This window comes from Balaenoptera borealis (assembly GCF_965194805.1).
Source record: "Balaenoptera borealis genome assembly, chromosome: 17".
NCBI lineage: Eukaryota > Metazoa > Chordata > Mammalia > Artiodactyla > Balaenopteridae > Balaenoptera > Balaenoptera borealis.
Window position 1 is genome coordinate 21,999,911 of NC_138876.1, and position 23,916 is coordinate 22,023,826.

A 23,916-nucleotide genomic window follows, 5' to 3' on the forward strand; every position below is an offset into this window, starting at 1 on the left:
AGCAAACATGCAAATCAGTTCTTTCCCAGGACACCCCAGTGCTGCTGCTTTATCTGCACAGATATGCTGTGAGCCTTGCAGATAGCATCTGTTTGTTCTATTTATGGGGGAAAAAAAAAAAAGTATTTGTGAGCTCGGCAGGAGCACAACTTTCTTTTTGGATCTTTGATTCCATTAGAATTTTTGAAATTTCACATTTTGGAACAAAAGAATTTGAGTCGTTGGCGATTCTAGGTGCTGTGTAATTCCCTCTCCCGTTTATTTCTTACCTGCTTCTCCTGCCTCCCAATTTCATAGAGTTAAAATCAGAGCAGGGGAGATGAAGAGACTTGCACAAGCACATAGAACATTTATTCTTAGTTTCATTCATCATTATTGATTTGTTTAGTTATTAACCAGATACTTATTGAGGATCTATTATATCCCAGGCACTATGCAACATTCTAGGACCCAGTGGTGAGCAAAAATGTCACTGTTCTTGTCCTCATGTATTTCATAGTTTACTGGGGGAAATGTACAGAAATAAGAATAATCACACACAAATATACATCTTCTTCTGTGACAAGTGCTAATTATTGCCCTAGGAGCCTAAAATAGGCACATTTGAGCTGGTCCAAGAGGTAACAGAAGGTTTCCTTGAAGAAATGATGATGCTTCTTAAGCGACCCTTAAGAAGGATGAGTAGGACCTAAGGAGGCATATAAAGGAAGGGTCTTCCCGGCAGAGGGAAGGTTGAGAAAAGACCCTGCGATGGATGGAAACATGAGAGTATGAGAACCAGAAAGAGGGTCAACGTGGCTGAAGTGAAGAGGGAGGGAGAGCAGGAAGGAGATGGGCTGAGCTCTGAGTCAGAGCCAGACATCACAGCGCATTGTGGCTCATTTTGAGCTTTGTTTTAGGAGTATTGGGAAGCCCAAGTAGTGAGCAATGGGAGGAGGGTAAGACTGGATGAGGAGGACCACTGGGGGCTACTGCAGTAGTCCAGGCAACAGGTAGCAGAAGCTTGGTCTAAAGTAGTGAGTGGTGGAAGAGAGGGGAAAGGAGTAGATGCATTCAAGAGGTATTTAGAATGTAAAAATGATAAGATATGGGGAGGGAGGGAGTAAGCGGGGGCAAGGATGACCCTAGGCTTCTGAGTGGGGCAAATGGATGGATGGTGGTATCATTCATCAAGACAAGGAAAGCTAGACGGTGGGGGTAAAGGCAACATGATAAGTTTATTTTAGGAAGTATTGAAGTTAGATGGTAAGTTATAGGTTGACTATATGGGTCTGGCCCTCAAAGACAAGGTCTGGGCTGGAGATAAAATATTTGTGAATGAGTTGTTTATAGTTTTGACACTGATGTGATTTATTCCTCTTCAGCGTCTTTCCAGAACAACATCTCTGTAAGTAGGGATAAATCAAATGGTTTTGGACACCAGGCTAAGTGAATTGTTGAACAACTTATTTTATATGGCAGGGATTTGAAGGACTGTTGGGAGGTAGGTCTAGTGTGGATGAATTAGGAGAATTATGGTTTCAAGTATATCAAAAGCTACCCCTGAGCCCAAATACCCATCATTTTCCCCTTGACCTGCCAGAGGGCCTAATATTGCTAGCGATCATGTTACTCTTTAAGTAATTCTCATTTTATTTGGCTTAAGAGTGCTAAAACTTTAGTAAAAGTTGTCTACACCAAACTTCTCACTCAAAATGAGTCTGCTTTACAAAATCTCTAGACATAGGGCCTCGGCTTGAACATGTCTGTGATGGGGAATCCAATACTTGGCAAGACAGTGCAGATTTTTAGTTCTGTTCCAAAAATTCTTCCCTGTATTGATCTTCTCATCTAGCATGACACAGAACAGTTCTTCTTTTCCACAGAGCAGACAATCAACTGGCGTTAAGCCATCAGTCATCACTATTCTCAGCTCAGCTGCCAAGAGATGAATGAGTTAGATTCAACTGTCACTGAAGCCCTTCAATAGACATCATCTCACTTAGAGGTCACAACAACCCTTTGAGGTATGTGTTATTCATCTAGAAAGAGAGGAGGAAACTGATTCTCAGAGTTAAATGACTTACCCAGTGATGTCACACGAGTAAAGGGCAGAGCCAGGATTTGAATCCAAATATTCTGCCTCCCAGTCCAGAGCCCCACGCAAGCTGCCTCGATAATCTGGGTTCGGGCTCTGCGCTGACTTCTAAAGGTAACACATTAGTAAGGACCAGTGACTGATCAGCTGATAGCACTGAGGTGGTGCTTACCCACCTGACCCTTGTGGACTGAATGATGCCTGCCCGGTACTTGACCTTATAACCTTGTATCTCTTTAAGAACTGGATAGAACACTCATCTTCACATTTTTTTTTTCAGATTTCACTCCCAATTAGTTAAAAACAATGAGCATGTATCCCAAATATATTTATATGTGTATCTTTGGATTCAGTATAAATATGAATATATCTGTTTTTTAAAATTAATTTTTATTGGAGTATAGTTGCTTTACAATGTTGCATTAGTTTCTACTGCACAGCAAAATGAATCAGCCATACATATACATATATCCCCTCCCTTTTGGATTTCCCTCCTATTTAGGACACCACAGTGCATTAAGTAGAGTTCCCTGTGCTATACAGTATGTTCCCCTCAGTTGTCTATTTTATACATAGTATCATATAAGTTTAAAAAAACATAAAAATATAAATGAAAGTCGTAATATTTTCTTTTTCCACCCCAGTGAGTCATCTTCATGGGTCATCTCTGTCTGCTCCCGCTGGAGGGACCACTGAAGTGGAGTCGGAGGACAGGACAGGAGAAGAGCCCAGTGTGACAGGCCATGGCTAGTTGGAGTACGACACCTGGGGAGTGTCTGGAAACATTTCAGACGTGCTGACGGCGAGCTTTCCTCTCTGTGCTGCCCAGCTTCAGCTCGGTTTCTGCTAAGATCTCTCTGGAGGTTCACAGGGAGTGAAGGGCTCATTGCCCTGCTCTGTGTTGTTTGTCCTTGGCTTTAATTGCCACTTGTGTCCTGAGCTATGTGGTAATAGCACTAATAGCTAACATTTGTTGACTGCTTACGATGTGCCACTGTGCGAAGAGATTTACGCACATTACCTCATTGATCTTGTTACAACCCTGTGAAGTTTTGCTATCCTCGTTTCACAAATGGGAAAACTGAGGTGTGGAAAGCTGTGACTTACCCACAGGGGTATGTCTAATCAGTGGCCCAGCTGGGATTTGAACCCAAGTCTGTTCTCCACCAAATCACTCATTCTTATCTGCCGTTCTATACTGCCAGTAGGATTAGGGTTTAGATTCCTGATAGTGATCTGGAAGGATTTCCAGCACTATAAGTGACTCAAATGGGAAGACTCATCAGTTGCACAGACCAAAAGGTTGGGCTCCCATCAGGTGTGGCTAAATGAGAGGAAGCCATCAGCTTTACGGAAGTGCAAATGTGCCAGTGCAGTTACAAATGAACGTCTCCAGTCAAATCTGAGTCCTTTGTTTCGAGATAATCTGGCTCTCATTGTAACCCCCAGCTTCAGGTAGCAAATATACGCTGAATACTTTTCTGGATGAGACCCCTGGAGGCTGTAGTTGTTGTTTAAGGCACCTGAGTTCCATTACAGACTATACATGGTTTAACCTTACATTTAAGTGTTTGAATGTATGTGAGAGAGATGTCAAGGGGTCCAGGAGTTTTCTTCATTATCTGTCAGAAGGCTTCAGCCTAGTGGAGTCAGATAGACATGGGTTCGAATCCTCACTCTGGTACATGTAAGCCGCGAGAACTTTGGCAAATTATCGTTCTTCCAGTCTTAATTTCTTCATCTTTAAAGAGGCGGTAATAGTACCTGCTTCAAGGTGGTGCTGTGAGGATTAGATCCTATACATACGCAGTGCTTGGAGCACAGTAAGTGCTCAAAAATTGGTAGCAGGTATTGTTCTCGGTGACCCTGCTTTGTCTAAGAAGAGGCACTGATGGATCGTTGGTGGCATTAAGTCCCTGTCCTCTGCCGTGCTGGTGATGTCCTATTTGAAAATGAAAAGGAATTTTTTTTCTGAATCTCCTCAGCATCTTGCTGCCACAGGAAAAGAAATCTGTTTCCACAAAGAGATGCAAGAACTGGAGACACTGGAAGTTTACGGACTGGAGAAGGCGGATCCGAGAAGAAAAGCATTCTGGCGATCAGCGACACTCTCCTGAGCCGCCCAGATGTGGGCCAGATGCTGCAACTCTGTAGAGACACGTCGGGCTCAGTGACTTGTGCCATGACTTTCATCCACGTGGCCATGAAAGATAGTGACTGATCTCACTCCGATTATTAAGAGTGACTTCAGGGCTCTGGAAACATGGGGGTAGGAGGCTGGGACTCGAGGGGGGAGTCTTGACAATCCTCCCAGTTGAGCAGAAGGGTTTCTGGAGCTGACAGCCCTGCTCTGGGGATACATGTCTACTTCACATGCCTCGCCCCACACCTAACATAGAAGAGGGCTCAGCAGGAAACACTGAGGGCACGTCAATGGGAAGTGATCTGCGATTTCTGCCTTTGCAGGAATCATCTCTAGCGACTTTTATTTGGTGTTATTAAAGACGATTTTGATGTGATCTTAACTATAGTGATTCTTCCTATCATCACTTTCTCTTTAATCAGCCTGTATGGCCCCTTTTCTAGCTGGAATTTCACTACACTGCTCAGCCTTCCATTCCATGCTTTTTAAAAAATATGAATACTTTATTTATTTGTGTAATTGAACTATAGTTGATTTACGATATTATGTTAGTTTCAGGTATATAGCATAGTGATTCAGTGTTTGGCAGATTATACTCCATTATAGGTTATTACAAAATAATGACTATAATTCTCTGCGCTATATGGTATACCCTGGTTGCTTATCTATTTTATATATAGTAGTTTGTATCTGTTTATCCCATACCCCTAATTTGCCCCTCCCCCTTCCTTCTCCCCTTTGGTAAACACAAGTTTTTTTCTATATCTGTAATTCTGTTTCTGTTTTGCATATATATTCATTTGTATTACTCTTTAGATTCCACATATAAATGATAATATACAGTATTTGTCTTTGACATTTCACTAAGCATAATATTTTCTAGGTCCATCCACATTGCTGCAAATGGCATTATTTCATTCTTTCTTGTGGCTGAGTAATATTCCATTGTATATATATACTACATTTTTGTTTTGATAAGCATATTTTCTTCTTCTAAATGGATAATGATGGTGAAAATTTCTCTTTTTATGTTTGGCATTAGTAGAGGCACATTAGTATACCTCTTTTTAACTAAGGGCTAAATGCAAGAGCTGAAACCTGGACACGGAAAACAAAGAGTTGATCATAACTGCTTCCCTGCCTTCAGTTTTGCCCTGTTCCCTGGCCAGTTCTCTCTACTGCAGCCATAGTGACATTTCTACTTTCATCCCTACTGCATTCATTATTTATTGCTGCTGTAACAAATTACCACAGACTCAGTGGTTTAAGAGAACACAAATTTATTCTCTCACAGGTTTGTAGGTCAGAAGTCTGACATGAGTCTCAATGGGCTAAAATCACAGTGTTTGCTGGGCTATGTTCCTTTCTGGAAGCTCTAGGGGAGAATCCTTTTCTTTGCCCTTTCCAGCTTCTAGTGCATATTCTTTGGCTCATAATCCCTTCTTGCATCTTCAAAGCCGGCAATGTTGCATCTCTCTGGCCATGCTTTCATGTTCCCATCTCCCTCTGCCCAGAGCTGGGAAAGGATCTCTGTTTTTAAGGATCTATATGATCAGATTGACCCATCCAGTTAATCCAGATAATCTTCCACCTCAAGGTCTTTAACTTAATAACATCTGGAAAGATAACTTTGCCATGTAAGGTGACATATTCACAGGTTCCTGAGATTAGGATGTGATACATTTGGGTGTTATTCTACCTACGACACCTACCAGTCTGCTCCAAGCCCATCATCTCTCTCCTGGACAACTGCAACTGCTTCTTAAATGGTTTTGCTTTGTACAACCTGTTTTGCTCCTTCACCTTTTGTTATTTCTCTTCCCATTCACTCTGATATAAAACCATACTGGCCTCCTTGCTGTTCCTTGAACACAAAAAAGCACAATTCTGCCCCAGGGCCTTTGCACTTGCTTTTCTCTATCACAAAGACATTTTCATGACTGCCTCCCTCAGGATTCTGTTCAAATGTCACCTCTTTGGGGGGGGGGGTCTTTTCCTGAACAACTTATATAAGTGAGCATCCTTTCCCCCCACTTTCATCAGACTATTCTTTGTCTCATGTTCTAACCTATTGACTCATGACAGATGATACATTTATTTTTTTTCTCTTTTCCTTCAAGTCTTTATTTCACTTTCTTTTTGAAAGGTAGTTTCACTGATTATGGAGTTCTAGGTTGACAGTTTCTTTTCCAATATTTTATAGATATAACTACACTGTTTTCTGGATTGTATTATTTCCGATGAGAAGTCTGTTATTTTTAATTTTCTTCCTCCCAATATAATTTTATGCTTCTGTGATTTTCTCTTTGACATTCATTTTCAGAGATTTAATTATCATTTGCCTTGATGTGGCTTTCTTTATGTTTCTTTTGCTTGAAGTCACTCAGTTGCTTGGATCTGTGGGTTTATAGTTTTCATCAAAGTCTGCCATTATTTCTTCAAATATTTTTACTGCCTCCCCCTTCTGAGATTCCAATTATACATATGTTAGTTCACTTAATATTATATCACAGTTCTCTGTTCATTCCTTTCCCCCATGGTATCTTTTTTATTTCATGTTGTATAGTTTTAGGGCTCTATTTTATATCCTCTACTTCTGCCATACCTAATCTGCTGTTAATCCCACCTGGGGTATTTTTCATCTCAGATATTGCTGTTTTTTATTTCTATAAGTTTGATTTGTATCTTTTCATACTTTTCACACCATCCTGATCATACTTAAATTTTCTCTACTTTTTAAAATATAAGAAGTCCATTTATTATAGCTGATTAGCATCCTTAATTTTTACTAAGTCTATCATTTGTCATTTCTGGGTCTGTTTATATTGATCGATATACCTCATTATGAGTCATATTTTTCTGTTTCTTTGCATGCCTAGTAATTTTTGATTAGTAGATTTTGTGAATTTTATATTGTTAGCTGCTGGATTTTTTTTTATCCCTTTAAATAATTTGGGACTTCTTTCTAGGACACAGTTATTTGTTGACAGTTTTGTTAAGGGGAACCTAGAGCAGCCTTTAGTCTAGGGTTAATTTGACTCTACTCCTGAGAAAATATTCTCTAAGGACTCTATTTAATGCCGTGTGTGTTAGGAGTACTTTCTATTCTGGCTGGTGAAAGTAGTAACTCTTTTTCACACTGTATTTTCCCTGAAGATTGTTTTAAATGCTCCCTTTCTTTCTTTGGCCTTTATAGTTTTCTCACATGTATGTGCTAATCAATAGTTAGCCAAAGACTCCAGGGTCACTCTCTGCCACTGTCCAGAGCTTTCTGAGTGAAGCTTTCCCCTCCCCAGTACTCTGTATCCAGAATATTATCCACCTTGGGCTCTCTGAATCCCAAACTCTATCTATTCAACACAGGGAGACTGCTCAGCTCTGTCTGGGTCCCCAGTCCCTATGCTGTGGCCAGTATGTGCTCCCCAGATATTAAGCTGGGTCGCTTGTAGGGCTTATCTTGTTTGTTTCACTTCTCTCAGACATGAGTATCCTACAATACCAGTTGTCCAGTTTCTGAAAACTGTTGATTCTCCTATTTTATCTGACATTTTAGTTGTTTAAGCTGTTTAATTTTTGTCTTTTATTTTATTTATTTATTTATTTAATTTTATTTTTTATACAACAGATTCTTATTAGTTATCTATTTTATACATATTAGTGTATATATGTCAATCCCAATCTCCCAGTTCATCTCACCACCACCCCACCCCCACTTTTCCCCCTTGGTGTCCATACGTTTGTTCTCTACATCTGTGTCTCTATTTCTGCCTTGCAAACTGGTTCATCTGTACCATTATTATACATTCAACATATGTGCATTAACGTACGGTATTTGTTATTCTCTTTCTGACTTACTTCACTCTGTATGACAGTCTCTAGGCCCATCCATGTCTCTACAAAAGACCCAACTTCATTCCTTTTATGGCTGAGTAATATTCCATTGTATATATGTACCATGTCTTCTTTATCCATTCGTCTGTTGATGGGCATTTAGGTTGCTTCCATGACCTGGCTATTGTAAATAGTGCTGCAATGAACATTGGGGTGCATGTGTCTTTTTCAATTATGGTTTTCTCTGGGTATATGCCCAGTAGTGGGATTGCTGGGTCATATGGTAATTCTACTTTCAGTTTTTTAAGGAACCCCCATAATGTTCTCCATAGTGGCTGTATCAATTTACATTCCCACCAACAGTGCAAGAAGGTTCCCTTTTCTCCACACCCTCTCCAGCAATTGTTGTTTGTAGATTTTCTGATGATGCCCATTCTAACTGATGTAAGGTGATACCTCATTGTAGTTTTGATTTGCATTTCTCTAATTATTGATGTGGAGCAGCTTTTCATGTGCCTCTTGGCCATCTGTATGTCTTCTTTGGAGAAATGTCTATTTAGATCTTCTGCCCATTATTTGATTGCGTTGTTTGTTGTTTTAATATTGAGATGCATGAGCTGTTTATATATTTTGGAGATTAATCCTTTGTCCATTGATTCGTTTGCAAATATTTCTCTCACTCTGATGGTTGTCTTTTAATCCTGTTTACAGTTTTCTTTGCTGTGCAAAACCTTTTAGATTTCATTAGGTCCCATTTGTTTATTTTTTTAAATTTCCATTTCTCTAGGAGGTGGGTCAAAAAAGATCTTGCTGTGATTTATGTCAAAGAGTGTTCTTCCTATGTTTTCCTCTAAGACTTTTATAGTGTCCTGTCTTACATATAGGTCTTTAATTTTTTTCAGTTTATTTTTGTATATGGTGTTAGGGAGTGTTCTAATTTCATTCTTTTTTTTTTTTTTTAATCATCTTTATTGGAGTATAATTGCTTTACAATGGTGTGTTAATTTCTGCTTTATTACAAAGTGAATCAGTTATACATATATCCCCATATCTCCTCCCTCTTGCATCTCCCGCCCACCCTCCCTATCCCACCCCTCTAGGTGGTCACAAAGCACCGAGCTGATCTCCCTGTGCTATGTGGCTGCTTCCCACTAGCTATCAATTTTACATTTGGTAGTATATATAAGTCCATGTCACTCTCTCACTTCGTCCCAGCTTACCCTTCCCCCGCCCCGTGTCCTTAAGTCCATTCTCTACATCTGCATCTTTAATCCTGTCCTGCCCTTAGGTTCTGCAGAACCATTTTTTTTTAGATTCCATCTATATGTGTTAGCATACAGTATTTGTTTTTCTCTTTCTGACTTACTTCACTCTGTATGACAGATTCTGGGTCCATCCACCTCACTACAAATAACTCAGTTTTGTTTCTTTTTGTGGCTGAGTAATATTCCATTATATATATGTGCCACATCTTCTTTATCCATTCATCTGTTGATGGACACTTAGGTTGCTTCCATGTCCTGGCTATTGTAAATAGTGCTGCAGTGAACATTGTGGTACATGACTCTTTCTGAGTTATGGTTTTCTCAGGGTATATGCCCAGTAGTGGGATTGCTGGGTCATATGGTAGTTCTATTTTTAGTTTTTTGAGGAACCTCCATACTGTTCTCCATAGTGGCTGTATCAATTTATATTTCCACCAACAGTGTAGGAGGGTTCACTTTTCTCTACACCCTCTCCAGCATTTATTGTTTGTAGATTTTTTGATGATGGCCATTTTGATTGGTGTGAGGTGATACCTAACTGTAGTTTTGATTTGCATTTCTCTAATGATTAATGATGTTGAGCATCCTTTCATGTGTTTGTTGGTAATCTGTATATCTTCTTTGGAGAAATGTCTATTTAGGTCTTCTGCCCATTTTTGGATTGGGTTGTTTGTCTTTTTGATATTGAGCTGCATGAGCTGCTTGTATATTTTGGAGATTAATCCCTTGTCAGTTGCTTCATTTGCAAATATTTTCTCCCATTCTGAGGGTTGTCTTTTGGTCTTGTTTATGGTTTCCTTTGCTGTGCAAAAGCTTTTAAGTTTAATTAGGTCCCTTTTTTTTTTTTTTAATTTCCATTTCTCTAGGAGGTTGGTCAAAAAGGATCTTGCTGTGATTTGTGTCATAGAGTGTTCTGCCTATGTTTTCCTCTAAGAGTTTTATAGTGTCTGGCCTTACATTTAGGTCTTTAATCCACTTTGAGTTTATTTTTGTGTATGGTGTTAGGAAGTGTTCTAATTTCATTCTTTTACATGTAGCTGTCCAGTTTTCCCAGCACCACTTTTCTCCATTGTATATCTTTGCTTCCTTGTCATAGATTAGTTGACCATAGGTGTGTGAGCTTATCTCTGGGTTTTCTATCCTGTTCCATTGATCTATATTTCTGTTTTTCTGCCAGTACCATATTGTCTTGATTACTGTAGCTTTGTAGTATAGTCTGAAGTCAGGGAGTCTGATTCCTCCAGTTCTGTTTTTTTTCCCTCAAGATTGCTTTGGCTATTCAGGGTCTTTTGTGTCTCTGTACAAATTTTAAGATTTTTTGTTCTAGTTCTGTAAAATATGCCATTGGTAATTTGATAGGGATTGCATTGAATTTATAGATTGCTTTGGGTAGTGTAGTCATTTCCACAGTATTGATTCTAACAATCCAAGAACATGGTATATCTCTCCATCTGTCTGTATCATCTTTGATTACGTTCATCAGTGTCTTACAGTTTTCTGAGTAGAGGTCTTTTACCTCCTTAGGTAAGTTTATTCCTAGGTATTTTATTCTTTTAGTTGCAGTGGTGAATGTGATTGTCTCCTTAATTTCTCTTTCTGATCTTTCGTTGCTGGTGTATAGGAATGACAGAGATTTCTGTGCGTTAATTTTGTATCCTGAAACTTTACCAAATTCATTGATTAGCTCTAGTAGTTTTCTGGTAGCATCTTTAGGATTCTCTATGTATAGTATCATGTCATCTGCAAACAGTGACTGTTTTACTTCTTTTCCAATTTGTATTCCTTTTATTTCCTTTTCTTCTCTGATTTCTGTGGTTAGGACTTCCAAAACTATGTTGAATAATAGTGGTGAGAGTGGATATCATTGTCTCCTTCCTGATCTTAGAGGAAATGCTTTCAGTTTTTCACCATTGGGAATGATGTTTGCTTTGGGCTTGTCATATATGGCCTTTATTATGTTGAGGTAGGTTCCCTCTATGTCCACTTTCTGGAAAGTTTTTATCATAAATGGGTGTTGAATTTTGTCAAAAAAATTGTCTGCATCTATTGAAATGATCATATGGTTTTTATTCTTCAGTTTGTAATATGGTGTATCACAGATTGATTGATTTGCGTATATTGAAGAGTCCTTGCATCCCTGGGATAAATCCCACTTGATTATAGTGTATGATCCTTTTAATGTGCTGTTGGATTCTGTTTGCTAGTATTTTATTGAGGATTTTTGCATCTATATTCATCAGTGATATTGATCTGTAATTTTCTTTTTTTGTAGTATCTTTGGTTTTTTTTTTTTTGCTATCAGGGTGATGGTGGCCTCGTAGAATGAGTTTGGGAGTGTTCCTTCCTCTGTAGTTTTTTGGAAGATTTTGAGAAGAATGAGTGTTAGCTCTTCTCTAAATGTTTGATAAAATTCACCTGTGAAGCCATCTGGTCCTGGACTTTTGTTTGTTGGAAGATTTTTAATCACAGTTTCAATTTCATTACTTGTGATTGGTGTGTTCATATTTTCTATTTCTTCCTGGTTCAGTCTTGGAAGTTTATACCTTTCTAAGAATTTGTCCATTTCTTCCAGGTTGTCCATTTTATTGGCATAGAGTTGCTTGTAGTAGTCTCTTAGAATGCTTTGTATTTCTGCGGTGTCTGTTGTAACTTCTCCTTTTCCATTTCTAATTTTATTGATTTGAGTCCTCTCCCTCCTTTTGTTGATGAGTCTGGCTAAAGGTTTATCAATGTTGTTTATCTTCTCAAAGAACCAGCTTTTAGTTTTATTGATCTTTGCTATTGTGTTCTTTGTTTCTATTTCATTTACTTCTGCTCTGATCTTTATGATTTCTTTCCTTCTACTAACTTTGGGTTTTGTTTGTTCTTCTTTCTCTAGTTCCTTTAGGTGTATGGTTAGATTGTTTATTTGAGATTTCTCTTGTTTCTTGAGGTAGGATTGTATTGCTATAAACTTCCTCTTAAAACTGCTTTTGCTGCATCCCATGGGTTTTGGATCATCGTGTTTCCGTTGTCAATTGTCTCTAGGTATTTTTTGATTTCCTCTTTGATTTCTTCAGTGATCTGTTGGTTATTTAGTAACATATTGTTTAGCCTCCATATGTTTGAGTTTTTCACTTTTTTTCCCCCTGTAATTGATTTCTAATCTCATAGTGTTGTGGTTGGAAAAGATGCTTGATATGATTTCAATTTTCTTAAATTTACCAAGGCTTGATTTGTGACACAAGATGTGATCTGGGAGAACATTCCATGTGCACTTGAGAAGAAAGTGTAATCTGCTGTTTTTGAATGGAATGTCCTATAAATATCAATTAAATCTATCTGGTCTATTGTGTCATTTAAAGCTTGTGTTTCCTTATTAATTTTCTGTCTGGATGATCTGTCCATTGGTGTAAGTGAGGTGTTAAAGTCCCCCACTATTACTGTGTTACTGTCAGTTTCCTCTTTTATAGCTGTTAGCATTTGCCTTATGTATCAAAGTGCTCCTATGTTAGGTGCATATATAATTGTTATATCTTCTTCTTGGATTGATCCCTTGATCATTATGTAGTGTCCTTCCTTGTCTCTTGTAACATTTTTTATTTTAAAGTCTATTTTATCTGATATGAGTATTGGTACTCCAGCTTTCTTTTGATTTCCATTTGCATAGAATATCTTTTTCCATCCCCTCACTTTCAGTCTGTATGTGTCCCTAAGTCTGAACTGGGTCTCTTGTAGACAGCATATGTACGGGTCTTGTTTTTGTATCCATTCAGTGAGCCTGTGTCTTTTTTTGGAGCATTTAATCCATTTACATTTAAAGTAGTTATCAATATGTATGTTCCTATTACCATTTTCTTAATTGTTTTAGTAGGTCCTTTTCTTCTCTTGTGTTTCCCACTTAGAGAAGTTCCTTTAGCATTTGTTGTAGAGCTGGTTTGGTGGTGCTGAATTCTCTTAGTTTTTGCTTGTCTGTAAAGCTTTTGATTTCTCCATCAAATCTGAATGGGATCCTTGCTGTGTAGAGTAATCTTGATTGCAGTTTCTTCCCTTTCATCACTTTAAATATATTATGGCACTCCTTTCTGGCTTGTAGAGTTCCTGCTGAGAAATCAGCTGTTAACCTTATGGGAGTTCCCTTGTATGTTATTTGTTGTTTTTCCCTTGTTGCTTTTAGTAATTTTTCTTTGACTTCAGTTTTTGTCAGTTTGATTACTATGTGTCTCGGTGTGTTTCTCCTTGGGTTTATCCTGCTTGGGACTCTCTGCACTCCCTGGACTTGGGTGGCTATTTCCTTTCCCTTATTTCCTTTCCCTTGTTAGGTAAATTTTTGACTATAATCTCTTCACATATTTTCTCGGGTCCTTTCTCTCTCTCTCTTCTCCATCTGGGACCCCTATAATGTGATTATTGGTGCATTTGATGTTGTCCCAGAGGTCTGTTAGGCTGTCTTAATTTCTTTTCATTCTTTTTCCTTTATTCTGTTCTGTGGCAGTGAATTCCACCATTCTGTCTTCCAGGTCACTTATCCATTCTTCTGCCTCAGTCATTCTGCTATTGATTCCTTCTAGTGTATTTTTCATTTCAGTTATTGTATTGTTCATCTCTGTTTGTTTGTTCTTTCACTCTTCTAGGTGTTTGTGCTTTAATTCTTCTAGGTCTTTGTTAAACATTTCTTGCATTTTCTCAACCTTTGCCTCCATTCTTTTTCCGAGGTCCTGGATCATCTTCCCTATCATTATTCTGAATTCTTTTTCTGGAAGATTGCCTAGCTCCACTTCTTTTAGTTGTTTTTCTGGGTTTTTATCTTCTTCCTTCATCTGGTACAGAGTCCTCTGCCTTTTCATTTTGTCTATCTTTCTGTGAATGTGGTTTTCGTTCCACAGGCTGCAGGATTGTAGTTCTTCTTGCTTGTGCTGGTGGATGAGGCTATCTCATCCTGGTGGATGAGGCTATCTAAGAGGCTTGTGCAAGCTTCCTGATGAAAGGGACTGGTGGTGGATAGAGCTGGGTGTTGCTCTTTTGGGCAGAGCTCAGTAAAACTTTAATCTGCTTGTGTGCTGATGGATGGGGCAGACTTCCCTCCCTGTTGGTTGTTTGGCCTGAGGCGACCCAGCACTGGAGCCTACAGGCCCTTTGCTGGGGCTAATGGTGGACTCTGGGAGGGCTGATGGCAAGGAGTACTTCCAAGAACCTCTGCAGACAGTGTCCTTGTCCCTGTGGTGAGCCACAGCCACCCCCCTGCCTCTGCAGGAGACCCTCCAACACTAGCAGGTAGGTCTGGTTCAGTCTCCTATGGGGGTCACTGCTCCTTCCCCCTGGGTCCTGATGCACACACTACTTTTTGTTTGCCCTTCAAGAGTGGAGTCTGTTTCCTCCAGACCTGTTGAAGTCCTGCAGTCAAATCCTGCTAGCCTTCAAAGTCTGATTCTCTAGGAATTCCTCCTCCCGTTGCCAGACCCCCAGGTTGGGAAGCCTGACGTGGGACTCAGAACCGTCACTCCAGTGGGTGGACTTTTGTGGTTTAAATGTTCTCCAGTTTGTGAGTCACCCACCCAGTGGTTATTGGATTTGATTTTATTGTGATTGCGCCCCTCCTACTTTCTCACTGCGGCTTCTCCTTTGTCTTTGGATGTGGGGTATCTTTTATTGTGAGTTCCAGTTTCTTCCTCTCAATGATTGGTCAGCAGTTTGTTGTGATTCTGGTGCTCTCACAAGAGGGAGTGAGCGTATATCCTTCTACTCGCCACCTTCAATCTGTTTAATTCTGAATTAGAAAGCCCTGGATCATTTGCTGTGGGCAGAATTTGGGCAATATTTCATTTAAAAAAATCTGAAATGTAAACTTTGGTTTGATTTTTATTTCTCTGACTACTAGTGAGCCTGAATTTTCCCCAAACATGTATTGTTTATATTTCTTCTTTCCTGTGTAGGCACTACCCATTCTCTCCTTTCTATTGCTTTTTCTCTGTCCCAGAGGCCTCCACAGTGAAAACTTTTGTTCCTACTGTAGTTTGGATAGATTTATGGGACAATTTCTCATGCCTAATTTCCAGTGGTCTCTCTGTCTAGCAAATGGGGATCTCCTTTCAGATGAAGGACTTTTATGCCTTGAAGTCTTCTTAGAGAGGTTTTTGTTTTAGTTTGAAATACTTACGGGTAGAAAAAATGCATCAGTTATTGGTTTTTCTTCCCATCAATTTACCACTCAAGATCAAATGCCAGGAACAATGCCTAATCACTGAACTTGATTTCTTTTAATTAATTTTGGTCCTGAAAGTATTTTGGCAACTAAGTCTAAATGAAAGGGAGATGAAAATATATCATGTAATGCATCCAACATGTTAGAGAGTGATTAATGAATGCTCTGCTATTGAAGGCTTTGGGAAGAACTGATGAATGAACTGAGGGCAACTGGGAACTTTACTAACTGTAGTTTCACGATTTGAGCACTGGCCTAAATCTTATCTGAGGGTTAGTGGATTTATTGATGTAGAACAAGTCACTGAATTACCATTACTCAAAACTGCCCTTGATTTTGCTGTATATAAAGTTATCATCGTTATAATGACTTTTAAATTTACTATCATATTAGGGTTAGTCACTAAATTTTTGCTACACAATGATTTGAACTCCTGATAGATTTTGATCATATCTGTAACACACAATTTAACTATCTCTTCCATAAGTCCAGAAATTATATTTTCCCTTTTTAATGTCTCTACAAAATGAAATTATATTCTAAGAGAACAATTGGGGTAATGCAATTTTCCCAGCTTGTATGCTGGCTTCATATTGTAATTTTCTTCATCTATGTAACAGAGAACAGTTCTTTAGTGATGCCTTATTTTCACTGATACTTTATATGTTTTTTATTTATTTATTTTTTTTGATGGGAAGAGCAAGGTGTCAGGATATAACACACTTTTCTTATCTTTCCAGTTGGAGAGTTAGATCTGGTAGCAAGATAGATGGAGATCAATGGATTGTGTCAGCTCTTTTACTGATAAAGTAAGTTGGAGTATGTGACCTGTATGCCTTGGCCAAGGGAGTTTACCAATAGATCAACCCTGAATAGACAAACTACATCCACTTCCCCTTCAGTCTCTGACACAGCAGGAAAAATTCAGGTCTTCCCCGAATTGTAGCTTCTTACATTTGGTAGGAAGATAATTAGGAAGAGAGGAGATAGGAAAGGGCTAAGAGAAGCATGCCTTAGTTTTCATCCCAGAGCTACTAATTACCATTGGTTACTTAACCTCCATAGACTGTTTCCTTATCTGTGAAACAGGACAATACTACCTGCTCATCTTATCTGATTGATACAAAAATTCAGTATGATAACACATATGAATGTGCTTTTTAAAAAGTAAGTTATTCCTAAATGTGTTTCCGGTGGCCAGTTGTTGCTAAATGACAAAAATCTGCTTGAAGAATGTAAAAGCAATGTAAATAATATCAGCTACCCTTTATATATGCCTTTTCATATCAAGCCACTGTGCTAGGGGCTTGACATGCATTCTCTCCACATTCTCTTAACACATATTCTCTTTAAATGTTTTTTCTATTTTCTGTATCAATTCACCATAAAAATTATAACTGCAAGTTATTCTTATTCTCAGTTTACAACTTGAGAGGACTACTTCTTCTCAAATAAATGTTAAGTTTTCGCTTTAACTCCTTGAAAAGCTTTCCAAGAGTTTGTTGCTTTTACTTCTTGGAAAAGGAAATCTTAACACCTCAGACCTCCTCCACAAGAGAAAATGGGGGCAGAATCTTGCCTTAAGTCTTCTCATCACTAAGGTTTCCACTGAAGACAAAAGTGCCTGTAAGGGGTATAAGAAGTGGGCTTCAGGAGTGAGATGATTGAAGGAGAGAAGTCGTGTCCTGTGTGTCAGCATATGCTCAGTGAAAGCAAAGAAATCTCTCCCCTCCCATCTAGCTCCTTTGCTGTTTCTTTGCCCTCTCTCCCTCTCCTTCAGCGGGTTTACATGGGCACCGGTCCTGGCTCTAGTCCCCTGAAGGTGGAAGGATGTGCTGAGCCTTGGCTATACTCAGCTTCTGGCTGGTCTCACTGTGCATCTTCTTTGCTCCCCTCTCTGCTCTCTCCCCAGATTTGGGCCCCAAGTTACACTGCCCATAAGGGCAGGACGACCTCTTCCTTCTTCTCCATTGTGCTTGGGGGAATTAACTACAGTAGATGCACTCCATTCTGGCTTTGCCTCATTAAGAGGTCTCTATGGATTAATTCCCGGGAGATCAAGTCTCATTACTTTACTGTGGCAAAGTGAAATTAGTGCAAAGTAACAAGGAGCCAGATTAATGTGACCCCAGGAAATAATCCATAAAAAACTTATGAGGCCTTTAGCAGGCTATAAATTGGATTTCAGACAGGGTCAGGGGAGGGGGAAGAAACATGTTAAAACACAATCAGTTTGTAATGAATAGAGCTAATATTTTAGCACTTCCAAATAGAAGAAAACACCAGAGTAAATAACTCTGAGAACCCAATGGCAATATTTTCTAACATGTGTAAATAATTGAAATTGTGATTATAATCCTAACTGAATTTTTCTTGCTTTATGGCTGCTAGGAAGTGTATTGTTCATTAAGCATCACAGAACTCTAAATCAAAAGAACAAAGGAGAAGGGGAAGGCAAAAGAAAGAAATGAAAAAGAAAAATATCTTGTCTGGGTGATCAGTTGTCTGGCTTAGTATATAGGCAGGAGAATATGTGGTCTTCAGCCTTTTGCAACAAAGCAGTCAGGCTGTTGGAAAGATATATCCCTTCACAGGTCATAGCAGTTGTAGCAGAGCCTGAAAAGCAAATAAACAACTCATTAGTTGTCCATATAGTGTTTTTCTGGGATAAAGAAACTGACTTTGAAAGAGGGGGGAAATGGTTTGGAGACTGATAGGATACCAATTTCTTCCTTTCCTTTCCTTTCCATTATTTTCTTTCCTTTTTAGCAATAACAGGAATGGTGAAGTGACAGGCACTTTGTAGTGGTACCCAGAAATCCTGTGTCATCAAGTGGTTAAGAAAGGATGTCTTGGGTATTTGACAGAAATAGTAAACATAATTCTAAAATTCATTTGGAACTGCAAAAGACCCCAAGCTGCCAAAGTAATCTTTAGCAAGAAGAACAAAGCTGAAGGCACCACACTTCTGGATTTCAAAGTATATTACAAAGCTATAGTATTCAAAATAGTATGGTACTGGCATAAGAACAGACATACAGAGCAATGAAACAGAATAGAGAGTCCAGAAATAAATCCGTGCATATATCGTCAATTAATCTTCAACAAAAGCAACAAGAATGCACAATGAGAAAAGAACAATATCTTTAAAAATGATGTTGAGAAAACGGAATACCTACATGCAAAAGAATGAAATTGGATTCTTCACACCATAAACAAAAATCAACTCAAAATGGATTAAAGACTTGAACTTAAGACCTGAAACTGTAAAACTCTGGGAAAAATCTGCTTGACATTGGTCTTGGCAATGATGTCTCAGATATGATACCAAAACCACAGGAAACAAAAGCAAAAGTAAACAAATAGGATTACATTAAACTAAAAAGTTTCTGTACAACAACGGACACAATTAACAAAATGGAAAGGCAACCTATGGAATGGAAAAAAAAATTGTAAACCATACATCTGATAAGGGGTTAATATCTAAAATATATAAGGAATACAACTCAATAGCAAAAAAACAAATAACCTGATTAAAAAGCAAGCAAAGGATCTGAATAAACATTTCTCCAAAGAAGACATACAAATGCATGAAAAGGTGCTTAACGTTACTAATTATCAAGGAAATTAAAATCAAAGCCACAATGAGCTATCACCTCTTACCTGTTAGGATGACTATTATTAAGAAAAAAAAGATAGCTAGTGTTGATAAGGATGTGGAGGAAAGGGAACCCTTGCGCACCATTGGTGAGAATGTAGATTGGTACAGCTATGATGGAAAGCAGTATGGAGGTTTCTCACAAAATTAAAAAAAGACCTACCATATGATCCAGCAATCCCATTTCTGGATATTTATCCAAAGGAATTGAAATCAGGATCTTGAAGAAATATCTGCACTTCCATGTTCACTGCAGCATTATTTACAATAGCCAAGATATGGAAACAACTTAAATGTCCATTGATGGATGATTAGATAAAGAAAATGTGATATACAGATACAATGCAATATTGTTCAGCCTTTTAAAAAAGGAAATCTTGCCATTTGTGACAACATGGATGGACCTGAGTAGCATTGCTAAGTGAAATAAGCCAGACACAGAAAAATGCACTGTATGATTTCACTTATGTGTAGAATCTAAAATAGTCAAACTCATAGAAATGGAGGATAGAATGATGGTTGCCAGGGTCTAGAGGGAGGAGGAAATGGGGAAATGATGGTTAAAGGATACAATTTCAGTTATGTGAGTTAAATGAGTTCTGGAGATGTACTCTATAGCATGAGCCTATAGCCAACAATACTGTACTGTATACTTAAAATCTGCTAAGAGAGAAGATCTCAAGGGGGGGACAGCGGGAGGGAAATTTGGGAGGGGATGGATGCACTTATAACCTTGATGATGGTGATGGTTTCGTAGGTGTGTACTTATCCCCAAACTCATCAAGTTGTGTACATTCAATATGTACAGCTTTTTATGTCAATTATACCTAAATAGTTAAAAAAAAAAAGGATGCCAAGGTAAGCCTTGTGTGTCATGTGCCCTGAGACCTTTGAGCCTACACAAATTATTGCACCTCTGTGTTTCCCTAGAGCCTGACTCTTACTCCCTTTGGAGTCAGCCCACACAATGAACTGGCTCAGGGTCAGGTGGTCTCAGGCATCCTTGTGGAGATGCAAGGATGCAGCAAGAAGAAAGCTGGGTGGGTTGGTTTGGCCACCAGGAAACCAGGCCCATGTAAGGAGGATATAGATGACCTCGGGTCAGGGGAGCACTGTAATGAGTTTGAAGTGTCAGGGCACCCAGGCACAAAGGCCAAGGGTGAAGGGTTTGCCCTATAGGCTCCCTCAGTCCTGCGTGAACTGCAGACAGGAGCTGTCAGTGCCACATGTTAATCCAAAAAGAGTCTGGGCAGGGGATGAGAGGCAGGTTTCTAGTGTTTAAAGGGACAGAGAAATTCAGGCCCAGCTGCTCAGCCCTACCTGCCTGGTCAGCCTTTTCAGGTTAAATGAGAATTTATACCTTCCCTCGATTATTAGTTTAATGCAATACTTTAATATAATTCTGATCTTTGATGGAATTAAGAAAAGTTTCTGAAAATACCTGGAATAGTGAACAGGTAAGAATAGCTAAGGCAGTTTTGAAAAACAAGAGTAATGAGGGATAGTTATTCTGAAAGTTAACAAAACATATTATAAAACTAATAAGTAAAGCAATATGGTAGACAGAAAAATAGATTACAATGGAATGTTTGAATCCAAATTACAGAATATTTGAAGACTTAATATGTGATAAAGCAGAAAACCCAAATTATGGGGAAGAGAATCATTTAATTAAAGTATTGTTGGGAGGAAATTGCTTTGTCATTTCGAAAAAAAAGTTAATTGAGATTCTCAGCCCTTATACAGAGCAATTTCCGAGAAAGCATGTGAGTGTGTGTACATATATATGTTATGGATTGACTTGTGTCCTCCCAAAAGACATAACTTTGTTTACAACAGCCCTAGGAAGCTAACACTATGTATTTAAATATATGTATGTATATAATTATAATATTTTAATGGTTGATTTGCATATTGAAGTGCTAAAACTAGCTAATATAATTTGATGAGGAAGCTTGAGTGGTACTTTGCCTTAACAGTTTTTTTTTTTTTTAATAAATCATTTGTTTAACTTTTGGCTGCATTGGGTCTTTGTTGCTGCACGCAGGTTTTCTCTAGTTGTGGCGAGTGGGGACTACTCTTCCTTGCGATGCGTGGGCTTCTCATTGTGGTGGCTTCTCTTGTTGCGGAGCACGGGCTCTAGATGCGTGGGCTTCAGTAGTTGTGGCTCGCGGGCTCTAGAGTGCAGGCTCAGTAGTTGCAGTGCACGGGCTTAGTTGCTCCGCCGCAAGTGGGATCTTCCCGGACCAGGGCTCGAACCTGTGTTCCCTGCATTGGCAGGTGGATTCTTAACCACTGCGCCACCAGGGAAGCCCCCACCTTAGCAGATTTTAAAACATTTTCTAAAGCAGTGATGATTAAAGCAAAAAGACTAATAGATCATTAGAATAGAATGGGAATTTAATGTATAAAAATATAGGAGGAGAGTAAGGATGTGGACAAGCAACTCAGTCTTTTTCCACGTGGACTTACCCAGGCTTCTTCAGAACGTGGTGTCTGGGTTCTGTGAGCATCCTGAGAGAATAAGGCGGAAGTGTGTGACATTTTTTGACTTAGCCTCAGAAGTCATACAGTACCTTTTCTGACACACTCCATTGGTCAATGTAGTCACAAAGACCTGCCCAGGCTCAAAGCAATGGAACATAGACTCACCTCCTTTATTTTTAAACCTATTTTATTGAAGTATAGTTGATTTACAATGTTGTATTAATTTCTGTTGTACAGCAAAGTGATTCATTTATACATATATATATATATATATATATATATACATTCTTTTTCATATTCTTTTCCATTATGGTTTATTACAGAATACTGAATATAGTTCCCTGTGCTATACAGTGGGCCCTTGTTGTTTATCCATTCTATATATAATAGTTTGTGTCTGCTAATCCCAAACTTCCAATCCAACCCTGCCCCACCCTCACCTCCCCCTTGGCAACCACAAGTCTGTTCTCTATGTCTGTGACAGACTTCACCTCTTGATGGGAGACTGGTAAAGTTCTAGGAAAGCACGTGCAATGGGAAATATTGTCGCTACTGTCATAGGAAAATAGTCAGCCATGATTTGGGACTTGGGAAATCCTTGCCCTCTCCATATGTAAACTGTATTGACTATAATTGACTTTGCTCTCTGGGTTTCTTGGTTTGGTTCTCACATTTGCTTCCCTGAACTCTCACTGTACCCTCACCTTTGCTTCCCTATCATTATCTTAGGGCAAAATTCCTGGACACTGGTGATAATTTTATTTTGTGAGGCATTTTGGGAAAAAATTTGAACTTGATTTCCAACAGGGTTAAAGTGGTTGTAGAATTAGACCCAAATATAACAGCACAAAAACTCAAATGTAAGGCACTGAGTTTTTGGTAGTTTCAGATGATACAAATGTGAGGAATTGTCAAAGAAATTGTGAGCATGCACACAGCCATGCATGCAACCTTCCATGTATTCCTAGGTGTGGAATGGCCACAAGAATCTTGATCTCTCACCACATTATTTTGGGGGTTCAAGTCAAGCTCTGCTTCACAAAACCTATTTCAGGGCCATGTTAAACCTGTCAACTAGAAATTGACAGCTCTATGACTTTAGCATTGAGAAATTCCTTTCGTTCTTTGTCCTGGGACTCCCTCTTCCTCCCCAACTCCAATCCCTGTATCCTGTCACCTATAGCCTCTCTAGGGTCCTCAGATAATGTAGAAGAATAAAAGATAAGTCTGTCTTATAGAATCTGAAGAAGCTGCTGACTTCAAAACTCAGCCCTGTATCATGAGAATCAGTTAGATCACGTACAGTCTCAAGTTAAGTTCAAAGAAGCAAACTTTGACAAAAGTTTATGTAAAGAATTTTCATTGTTCCTACATCACCATAGCAACCATATCTTATAACAAGTAGCTGATGTTATCCGAAATGAACCTGCAAAATAACCTTAACTTCTAAGTGGGGGTCTCATACAAGTGATTTCATGGCCCATGATACCCATGGGCTAATTAGCACTTGGTAACAGTTATTTGGATGGAGGTCAGCAAATCTTTGATACCAGAGATATTGCTCAGTCCTTTCTATGCCTTAATACCAATAAATACAGTCAACTCAGCCAATGTGGAGATGGCATAGAATTTCAGTTTTATTTATCTTATGCTTCAATAAAAAATAAATGAAAATAGAGGTACTACAACATTTTAGATAATGGAAGAACCACTATCCAAAGGGGAAAGGTGTGTGTGTGGCTAGGTGGGTGCTAGCATGGTCTCAGGACTCACACAGTGCCTGCACCTATAGAGGATCAATATACATTCGTTGAATAATGAAATGAAGGGAGGAAGGAATTGGGATTATGTTAAATAATTGACTAGATTATGTTAAATAATGAACTAGAAGAATAGAATGCAATAATGCATTATTGCATTCTATTCTTCACTTGGTATTTTGAAGGAAGGGTCAGTTTGAAATCCTTTCCTTGAGTTCACTATATTGGATAGATCAATTTGTTCTAAAAAGACTGTAAATTCTGTTTGTGATTTAACTTTGAAAAATTCTCCTTTTTGGTCTAGAAGCACCTGGATGACATTTTGGAGTTTGTTCTTTTTTTGCATCTGATGCCTCCATGACCGATTTCAGGTAGGCTTAGCAAACGCATTTCAGAATTGAGTGAAGGAAGTTGTTAAGATTATATTTCAACTCATATCTAAACACAGGGTGAGGAAATGCAATTGCAGGAATAATAAAAATGATGAAAAAGCCCTTACACAGGACGTTCCCAA

At 38.7% G+C, this 23,916-nt stretch overlaps 1 long non-coding RNA gene across 10 annotated transcripts in view; it reads left to right on the plus strand.

Annotated features, from left to right (window-relative positions):
* LOC309615173 overlaps positions 1–23,552 on the plus strand; it is a 71,399-nt gene extending 47,847 nt beyond the window's left edge. For all 10 annotated transcript variants that reach the window (XR_014236573.1, XR_014236574.1, XR_014236575.1 and 7 more), the window contains 2 exons: positions 1,866–2,006; positions 2,722–23,552. This is a non-coding gene — a long non-coding RNA (uncharacterized lncRNA). The remainder of the gene's footprint in view (positions 1–1,865; positions 2,007–2,721) is intronic.
* The last annotated feature ends 364 nt before the right edge of the window (positions 23,553–23,916 follow it).